Below are 10,716 nucleotides of genomic sequence, written 5' to 3'. Positions count from 1 at the left end.
ATTAAAAGTAAGAAAGGAAAAACACACAAAACCACCAAAACCCTTCCCACGGCCACACACAGTCCATTAGGCTCTGGACCTCCTTGGGGAAGAAGAGCTCTTTGTCTGACAGGGGGATGGGGGTCTGCTTCTAGAACCCGCCCCCCCATCTGTTCCTTTCCGGTAGAATAATTACCCCCCTCCCTCCCCCCCCCCCCGCCCCCCCCCAGCCAAGCTCCAACCATTCACGCTAATTCCTCTCATTGAGGATTATAATGGGACCCTAATGGGGTGGATTAGATCAGAGGAACCGTTTAGAAGAATAAAGAGGAGGATGTGGGCCGTCTAAACAGAAGCAGGCCTGAGAGAAAGGTCCAGATGAATTAAAAAACACTTGTCCAATCCAGAATGCCAATAGAGTGACAGGGAGCCGGGGAAATTATAGTGATAACTTAATTTTAGACATTAAATGCTTAATTATAGTCATTATTTAATTTTAATATCTGTGTGTGTGTGTGTGTGTGTGTGTGTGCTTGTTCGGCGTTTTTCCTCACTCAACGCTAGTGTGCTACCCGTTGAGCCACTGTTCTACTTCTGGTTCATTGGAGATGAGTCTCGTGAGCCGGGCGCTGCTGGCTCCCGCCTGTCATCCCAGCTACTCAGGAGGCTGAGGTCTGAGGATCACGGTTCAAAGCCAGCCCGGGCAGGAAAGCCCGTGAGACTCCAATCTCCAACCTACAAAGCTCAGGGACAGGGCCTAGGTCCTGAGTTCAAGCCCCATTTTTTTTTTTTTTAAATAAAGTCTCATGGACTTTCCTGCCCAGGCTGGCTTTGAACTGTGATCCTCAGATCTCAGCCTCCTGAGCGGCTGGGATGACAGGCGGGAGCCACCGCCGGTGTCCAGTGGGATGATCGGGTCTCCCCGCCCCGCAAATGACAGGTTCCCGGATCACCCTGCTTGTTTTTCACCCATGATGAGTTTATTTGAACAAGTGTTTTTTTTTTTCTCTCCCCCCTAAAGATATAATAATAAAGGCGATTGTGAATTCTGCCTGTCACCACTTCGGTTCTGCCTTGGGGAAGGAGAACAAAATCATCATCATCATCATCATCATAAGCTGCAGGAAGAAACGGTTAAATGATGTGAGCTACTTTTATGGCCCTCCCTGGGGAGCACATCCATCTCCATTAGAAGTCCAGAAGCTTCTGAGAGCTGTGGCGAGCCCCACACCCCCGCCCAGCCGTTCATTTACGAGCTACAGGCAGGTACAGAGTGGGCCGTGATAATGGCTTGGGGCACACAGCGCTCTCTGGTGATGTCTACAGATGGCCCATTACCAGGGTCTTGTCGCCTGCCCTTCCAGCTACTCAGGAGGCTGAGATCTGAGGATTGTGATTCGAAGCCAACCCTGGCAGGAAAGCCCGGGAGACTCTTACCTCCACTGAAGCGCCACACATGTTGGAAGCGGAGTTACAGCTTTCGTGGTGCAATGCCAGCCTTGAGTGAAAAAGCTCAGGGACAGCGCCCCAGGCCCTGAGTTCGAGTCTCAGGGTCAGCAAGTCCCATCACTTGAGGGGAGTTATCTGGTCCCCAGGAGATGCAACCTGGGAAAGTTGTAGGTCTTTGTCTTCCTTTGGAGAGGTGTGGGGCGGGGGGGCGTCCATCAGTGATAGTTTTATCCTGTCATAAAGACATGATCCAGGGCTGGGCAGGTGGCTCCGTGGTAGAGCGCTTGCCTCGCATGCATGAAGCCCTGGGTTCCATTCCTCAGCACCACACACACAGAAAAAGCCAGAAGTGGTGCTGTGGTCCAAGGGGTCGAGCGCCAGCCTTGAGCAAAAGGAGCTCAGAGACAGCGCCCAGGCCCTGAGTTCAAGCCCCAGGCAAACCCCGCTCCCCCCCCAAGAAACAACAACCAAAAAACCATGGCGTGATGGATTCTGGCAATCACGTGATCAGCGTTCCTGCCCTGAGCTCACCTGCCTGGCCGCAAGTGTGACTGTCTCCTTTGCTCTCAGACACCTTGGGGGTCGCCATCTTCCCGTTTCCGGTTCTCTTGGGGGCGGAGGAGGAAAACCAGCCCCTGGAGCTCTGGGTGCTAGGGCTGGCAGCCCCATCCAGGGCGATCCAGGCGGTGGAGGGAGGTAAGGTACTGTACTTAGTCTGAGGGAAGGGACTCTGGGTGCTCTACTTAGTCTGATGGGCCCCTGCGTGCACGTAGCGTTGGCTGGAGGACGCGGAATTGTCTGTGTGCAGTTGGATGACTGGTGTGTTATTTGAACAACTCCCTCATGGGGGAGAGAGAGAGAAAAGAGGGGCCCTGGTCTGTCATGTGTCCTCATTTCTGGGGGTGTAGATGGTCCCATCGTGGCCAATTTGGAACTGCCAACCGTCATAAAACGACAGGCTCTTAAAACTCCTGGAAATGGAGGCAGTCGGATCTTGGAAACTACTATGACTCAGCTCTGGCACAAACCACCGATGGGGGACAAGCAGCATCTAGAAGAGCCATAAAGGGGAGAGAGGGGAAGGCATCGGGGTGTGCAGGGAGTCTTCCTCAGGGCTGTCTTGCTGCTGCTGTCCTGATCCTGGCACCGCCGCAGAGCTACCCTCAGTCTGTGGAGCAACTTCCGGATGAGCTAGAACGAGGCTGCCTGCCCCAAATAGTGTGTGAGCACTATTTGTGACTGCATCTCGATGGAGGAGAGATGGGGCGCCATATTGGTTCAGGAATGAGGGGAAGGATTGGGCGCCATATTGGTTCAGGAATGAGGGGAAGGATCGGGCGCCATATTGGTTCAGGAATGAAGAACTGGGCATCTTGTTGGTTCAGTAAGGTGGTGAGGAATTGGGCACCATCTTGGTTCTATTATGAGGTGAAGAAATTGGGTGCCATATTGGTTCAGTGATGAAGAATTGGGCATCCTGGTTTTACGTAACTGGAGTAAGGAATTGGGCGCCATGTTGGTTTTAAGTCATTAGGGTAAGAAATTGGATGTCAGATTGCTTTTAAGTATCTGGGGTAAGGAATTGGAGCCATATTGGTTTCAGTAACTGAGTGAAGGAATTGGACGCCATCTTGGTTCAAGTTAACTGGGGTAAGGAATTGGATGCCATATTGGTTTAAGTAACTGAGTTAATTGGACACCACATTGGTTTAAGTACCTGGGGTATGGAATTGGATGCCATCTTGCTTCAATAGCTCGTCTGAATGAAGGAGGTGGGATTTGAACCCATGCTGTCCCATGGTGAAGTCTTACAGACTTACTGATCATCTACCTCTCATCAGCACCCCAGGGCCTCCATCCTGCAAGTCTGGTGGTCCAAGGGGAAAGACTACAAAGGCAGAAAGGCAGAGAGGAAGAGAAAGGCCAAAGTGCCATTCTCTGGCAAGGATTTCTATGGCGAAATCTTAGGCTCAGAGAGGTTAAGAAACAAGCCCAGGGTCACACAGCTGGTGAGTAGCATCTGGACCCAGGCCTGGGCTGGTTCCACACACTCTCTGCACCCTGGGTATACCAGTGTATCCCCTCAACAAACTTCGGGTGTCCTGTGCGCTGGTAAGCTGATGCAGCTGTAGTGGTAAGTGATAGCACCTGTTACTTTACCCAATGACTCAGCCTTCAGGCTTGTGTACCCCCTTTACAGGTTGGGGGTACAAATACCCCTTTTGCAGCCTGTTCCTGTCTGGTGTTGGTCTCTAAGGCCCTTGCCATGCGGGGAGGGGAAGCTAGGGCCGGGCCAGGCAGAGTCCATGTGAGCTTGGATGTTGGGCTTTGGACTGTGACTCCCTGTGTTGATGAGGGGTCCAATAGATGGTGAAGTTGTCCCCAAAGGAAGCTGGTAACCTATGCTATGACAAGCCCCGCTCCTCTGGCCACTCAGGCGGGACACGTAGAGGGACCGGCGGTGGGAAGCCGTGGGGAGATTCTCCCATGCACAGCAGTCATTGTTGGGAGCCATTCCCGGCTGTCCACCCACCGGTCCTTCCCGTCTTCAGATCCTGCCCACCTGGCCTTTGCCTTGGCAGGTAGGAAAGTCTGTGAGACTCTGATCTCCCATGAACCAGCAGAAAACCAGAAGTGGTGCTGTGGCTCAAGGGGTAGAGCGCCCGCCTTGAGCTGAAGAGCTGAGGGACAGCGCCCAGGCCCAGAGTTCAAGCCCCACGACCGACCAAAACAAATAAAACTAATAAACATAAAAATTGTGTGTGAGTGTGTGTGTTTGAGAGAGAGAGAGAGAACGAGAGAGAGTTACTGGCTCCGTGTGTGTGTCTGATGATGGTGGTTTGCATTATTTAATTCCCACTGTTTCACTGGTACTACAGGAGAGCATGAATGTTGCACCCTGAGTCTGTCTGGGATTCACTTGGGGGGCAGGGGTTGCGGGGGGGGGGAGCATCTCAGCCTGGAGAATGCAAAGCCACCCGCAGCGAGAGGCTGGGGGTGCAAACAGGAAGCTTCTAGCTTCTTCCTTTCTTGGGCCAGCACCTTCCAATCCTCCAAGGTAGAGAAGGGAGACTCATACCCAGAACCCGGCCGGTCCGGCGGTGGACCGCATACAATCCCTGCCCCAGAAAGTCTGCACCTCTGTCCAGACTCTACCTTACAGGAAAGTTCTCTGAGACCTCTGCTACTCAACCCCCCAATTCCACGTGCTTCTATTTTGGGGGGAGCGGGAAGCAAGCTTGAGTCCCCTCAACCTGCCCTCTCCCACCCAGGACTTTAGTCTTGCTTAGTTGGGGGTGGGAGGAGGAGAGAAATTGTGCACTGTCGGCCTTGGAGCGTTGCCCAGTTCTGGACAATTCTTTCCTGATTTTCTCAAGCTGGTCTCAATATTTTTACCCGCAGCCAGGACTAGAAAACGATGCCTGATTAGCCATCCGTATTGAATTTCAAACTTCTTCCTAGAGGCAAAAATCTTCATCTCCCCCCTCCTCTGCCCCCTCTCCTTTACCCTCCCTTCCCTCTTCTTCCTCTTCCTCTTCCTCCTCCTTCTCTTCCTCCTTCTTGTTCTCCTCCTTCTCTGCTTCTTTGCCAGTCTTGGGCCTGCCCCTTGAGCTTTTTTGCTCAAGAATAGCACTCGACCACTTGAACCAAGAGAAGGTTCACTTCTGGCTTTTTGCCGATTAATTGGAAATAAGAGTCTCCTAGATTTTTCTGTCCCAGCTGGCTTCAAGCCAAGATCCTCAGATCTCAGCCTCCCGAGTAGCTAGGATTGCAGGAGTGAACCATGGGTGCCCTGCCTCTTCCTCTTCCACCTTCTCCTCCTCCTCTTCTTCCTCCTTCTTCTTTTGTGCCAGTGCTGAGGCTTGGACTAAGGGCCTGACTGCTTTTTTTTTTCATGTATGCTTGAGGCATAAACTTGAACCACTTGAACCACAGCTCCACTTCAGGCTTTTTGATAGTTTGTTGGAGATGAGAGTCTCATAGACTTTGCTGTCTGGGCTGGCTTTGAATCTTGATCTTCAGATCTCAGCCTCCTGAGTAGCTGGGATGACAGGCGTGAGCCAGTGGCATTTCTCTCTCTCTCTTTCTCTCTCTCTCTCTCTCTCTCTTTGGTGGATGGGGCTTGAGCTCAGGGCCTGGACGCTGTCCCTCAGTTCTTCAGCTCAAGGCTGGCGCTCTACCACTTGAGCCACAGCGCCACTTCCAGTTTTCTAGTGGTTTATTGAAGATCAGAGTCCCACGGACTTTCCTGCCCGGGCTGGCTTTGAACCTCAATCCTCAGATCTCAGCCTCCTGAGTAGCTGGGATGACAGGCGGGAGCCACCGATGCCCGGCTGCATTTTTCTTTTTCAATTTGCTCTCTAAATGATCACAGGCCACAGATTTTCAAATAGTTTGCCACCTGTGGTAGGGATGAAACCAACTGTCTCCTGGATGCTCATAATGTGGTGCTGTCACCAAATGTGGTTCTAGCACCTTCTCACTGCTGGGTACTGATGTCGAATCAGACTTGAACAGACGCAATTATGTAATGATTTAAAAAAAAAAATCAGTTTCCTGCCAGGTTCTGTCATCCCAGCTACTCAGGAGGCTGAGATCTGAGGATCACGGTTCAAAGCCAGCCTGGGGTAGGAAAATCCCTGAGACTCTGATCTCCAATAAACCACCAAAAAGCCGCAAGCGGAGCTGCGGCTCAAGTGGTAGAGCGCCGGCCTTGAGCACAAAGGCTCAGGGACAGAACCCAGGACTGGCACGCATACACGCATGCACACCTGCTTACACACACACATACACACGCATGCACATGTGCTTACACACATACACGCATGCACACGTGCTTACACACATACACACATGCACACGTGCTTACACACACATACACGCATGCACACGTGCGTACACACATACACGCATGCACACGTGCTTACATATACACGCATGCACACATGCTTACACACACGTGCACACATGCTTACACACACGCATGCACACCTGCTTACACACACACACATGCACACGTGCTTACACACACACACATACACGCATTCCTTCATAGCAAAGACTTGGGACACAAAGCATCAGCTCTCATTCCTGTCCCCATTGCCGTGGCTGGGGGACACTGTGTCAGGCTCTGTCTTCTAGAACATTCCTGTGGCCCGACCGACCCCCCGGTCTCCAGCTCAGCTGTCCTTTCGGGGGACGTACACAAAGCTCCGGGAACTTTCCCTACTGCTCACCCCATGTTGGATTTCAGAAGAGACCCAGGTGCTTTCCGCTTACCACTCACGGGCTGGAAGCCCTCATCCCAGCTGAGCGAGGGGACCAGTCCATGTGTTCTAGAAAAGTCCAAGAGGGTTGGAGGGATTCGGGAATGCTTCCCTAATGGACATCCTAGGAGAGAGAGAGAGAGAGAGAGAGAGAGAGAGAGAGAGAGAGAGAGAGAGAGAAAGGGAGAGGGAGAGGGAGAGGGAGAGAGAGAGGGAGGGAGGGAGGGAGGGAGGGAAGGGAGGGAGGGGGGGAAGCAGCCTTGGGAGGCATGGGGGAGGTATGGGGCTTCGTGCTCTCGTGGGATAGTCCCTGGAAGATTAAGGCCTTTCTGGTTGATGGGTTTCTTGGCTCGAGTTCTCTCCGAAGGCCGCGGGTGCAGCTGGGTGTCAAGTTCTAATGCGATTCCATCTCAATCAACAGCATCTTTGCCCAAGGGAAAGCTCTTAGACTTATTTTATTTTATTCATGTATTTATGTATTTATTTTTTTGTCAGTCGTGAGACTTGAACTCGGGGCCTGGGCGCTGTCCCTCAGCTCTTCAGCTCAAGGCTGGCGCTCTACCACTTGAGCCACAGCCCCACTTCTGGTTTTCTGAGTGGTTTATTGGAGATCAGAGTCTCACGGCCTTTCCTGCCCGGGCTGGCTTTGAACTACGATCCTCAGATCTCAGCCTCCTGAGTAGCTGGGGTGACAGGCGGGAGCCACTGGGGCCCAGCTTTATTTTATTTTTGGGGGGTGGTTTTCCCTAGTGAATTCTGGAACGCCGCATCTCCACGATGTCATCGGCATTGTTAAAGCATTGGCCACGCTGTGAATTAGCAGCTGGGCTGACCTGTGGCCAGGCTTCTTTGCCCGTGTCTTTCTTTCAGTGGATTTGGTTCACGGGATTTCCATGGATGCTGGGGAGGGGTGGGCGGGGGGGGGCAACATTAGACCCAAGAGTTCAATGATCCAGTGAGCTGCAGATGCCATGAACAGATAGATGGTCTGATTTCTTTCCAGTGCAATTCGTACATGACCAAAATGTGTGTGTGTGTGTGTGTGTGTGTGTGTCAATGGAAAAGATGGAGAGGAGAAAAACAATTAGCAACACATGGCTGCGAAGTATAGAGAGATTGGCAATTATTCTCCTCCACACAATCCCAGGATTCAAATCTTTCTTTTTTCTCTTGCTTTTTGTGGTCGGTCGTGGGGCTTGAACCGTGGGCCTGGGTGCTACCCCTGAGCTCTTCAGCTCAAGGCTGGCGCTCTACCACCTGAGCCACGGCGCCGCTTCTGGTTTTCCGGTGGTTTATTGGCGATCAGAGTCTCACGGACTTTCCTGCCCGGGCTGGCTTTGAACCGAGATCCTCAGATCTCAGCCTCCTGAGGAGCTGGGATGCCAGGCGGGAGCCACCGGTGCCTGGCTTATACTTCTTGTTGATTTCCTTTACTCTTCGTTTTCCTTTTCTTTCTGGTGTGTTTGAATGGTGCCAACTTTTCTCCTGAAGGCTAAATTGCTTAATTACAAAGCCTGGAAACGGAGAAACTAGTACTTGGATAGCTGCTCTGTATTTGCCTTCTTGCTCTTCGGGGGAAACAGGAGGAGGGAAGAGGGGTGATGGGGAGGAACCCCAATGTCCGCTGGGTGCCCCATCCCCGACAGGCCCCAGGGGCCCCCCTCACCCCCTTCCTTTCTGGTACACAAAGAACCCTTGTGAGAAACCCTCTCCTATGGAAGGGCATTGTGCATTGTTGGTTCGTCGTTTTGTTTCTCTGTGGATTCACAAGCTGGCGGTACCAACAAGCGGCCGCAGCTAGCCAGAAACGGAGGGGGGGGGGCAGGGAGGGGTGGAGGGAAACTGAGGCCCAGAGAAGCAAATGTCATCCCACTTAGAAGGAATGGTCTCTGAGATCTGAGGATGGCGGTTCAAAGCCAGCCCTGGGCGGCAGAGTCCCCGTGAAAGACTCTTTTTTATCTCCAGCAAACCACCAGAACCCCGGAAGAGGAGCTGCGGCTCTAAGTGGTAGAGCACTCATCTTGAGTGAAGGAGCTCAGGGACAGCGCCCAGGCCCGGAGTTCAAGCCCCAGGACTGACCAAAAGAAGAAAAGAAAAAGAGAAAATCCAATCGGCGATCATCTCATGGCTGGAAGAGCACAGGTCAGGCCCTCTCCTACCAGCCGCTAAAGGAGACCCTCACCTGGCCCAGCCTCCCAATGGGCTGGGATTATAGGCATGAGCTACGGTGCCCACCCCCACCCCCCAGTTTTGGAATCAACACTGACCACCCCTTTCTACTCTCCCTTCCTTTTCCTTGGCTGTCTAAGGAACTGATGTTCTTGTAGCTTTTCCCAGGGAAGCATCGAGCAAAGGCTTCTGGGAGTGCCCTCCCCCCCACCACTCACCTCCCATGGTACCATCTTCTAGCTCTTTCTTCAGTGGGGGAGGGGGGCAGGCTTCTGCCCAAAATGCACAAGCACCAGTGGCCCACACTTGTCATCCTGGCTATCAGGAAGACTTGGAGGCTTTGGGTTTGGAGCTAGCCAGGGCAGAAAAGTCTGGGAGTTTCTAGTGCTAATGAACCAGCCAAAAGCCTGATGGGAGGCGTGGCTCAAGTGGTAGAGCACCTGCTTGTGAGTGAGCAAGCCCAGACACAGAGAGAGACAGAGACAGAGACAGAGACAGAGAGCAAGTTCAAGCCACAATGCTGGCCTCCTAAACGTAAATAGACATTAAATGGAATAACAGTGGGGTGGCTGGGAGGGGACTGGGTGCTGGTACTTGGTTATCCTGACAGCCAGAGAACCCAGTCGCCCGGCCCGGCCAGGTTGGCCAAGGGAAATTCACCAGGGGGAGGGAGGGGAGGGGGGTAATTCAATCTGGAAACTCCCAAGAGCTGCTGCTGCTGCTGCTGCTGTTGATGATGATGTTGTTGTTGTTGATGATGTTGTTGATGTTGTTGTTGTTGATGTTGTTGATGATGTTGTTGTTGATGATGTTGTTGCTGTTGATGATGATGTTGTTGTTGCTGTTGCTGTTGTGGTGGGGTGTGTGTGGAAGGAATCCTTCATTTTCAGGAACCTTTGTCAATACCAAATAACTGAGCAGACATTTTTAACCAGATGATGAATCCCTGCGGGCGGGGGAAGCGGTGGGTGTGGACCTGGGGTGGACAGGTGGAGCTGGACTGGGGGGAAGGAAAGGGGGGGGTCCCTGGAGTCAGGGGGGAGGGGGTGTGGTCCAGGGGTGGGGTGGGGTGCGGGTGGCTCCCTGATTTGGGGAGGGGAGGGGAGGGAAGGGGGGAAGGGGAGGGGTGGGGGTCCCCTCCTCCTTCACCCTCCTCCTCCCCTCCTCCTTCACCCCTCCCCTCCCACCCTTCCTTCCCCTCCCTCCCCTCTACCACTCCTCCCCCCCTCCTTTCCCCTCCCCTCCTCTCCGCCCCCCTCCCCCTCCCCCTCCTCCCCTCTTCCCCTCCCCCCTCCCTCCCCCCCACTCTGTACCTGAGCTCCCAGGGGTCCCCGAGAGCGCGGGAAAGGGGGTGCGGCGTGCGGGGGGCGGGGCCTGCCACGTCACGCGTGGAGTGAGTGCGGGAGGGCGGCGGGGAGGGCGGCGGGGAGGGCGGGAGCCGCCGCGCCCGGGCGCACGGGGCACAGGCAGCCGGGCGGCGGCGGGGGCCGCGCCGAGGCCGGGGCGGCGGCGGATCCCGGCGGACCCCGGCGGATCGGAGACCTCGGCCGGACCGAGCGGGGCGCGCGCGGCCGGGCCTGGGGGAGCCCCCCACCCCCGCGGAGGGCGGAGCCCCGGGGCCCGCGTGGCCCGGCGGGGAGCGGCCCCGGCCCCGGCCCCCCGCGCCGCACCCTGCGGCTCCGGACGGACGCACGGACGCGGGGACCCGCCGCAGGTCAGATCGCGGCCCCGCCCCCGAGGGGCGCGCGCGGCCCGGAGGAGGAGGAGGGGGCTGCGGCCGGGAGAGCGGAGCCGGGGACCCGCGATCGGAGCCGGGACCCCGCGATCGGAGCCGGGGACCCCGCGATCGGAG

The sequence above is a fragment of the Dipodomys spectabilis genome, unplaced genomic scaffold, assembly GCF_019054845.1.
Source record: "Dipodomys spectabilis isolate Male_0828 unplaced genomic scaffold, ASM1905484v1 ptg000752l, whole genome shotgun sequence".
NCBI classification, from domain to species: domain Eukaryota; kingdom Metazoa; phylum Chordata; class Mammalia; order Rodentia; family Heteromyidae; genus Dipodomys; species Dipodomys spectabilis.
This window is presented reverse-complemented; position numbering follows the sequence as displayed.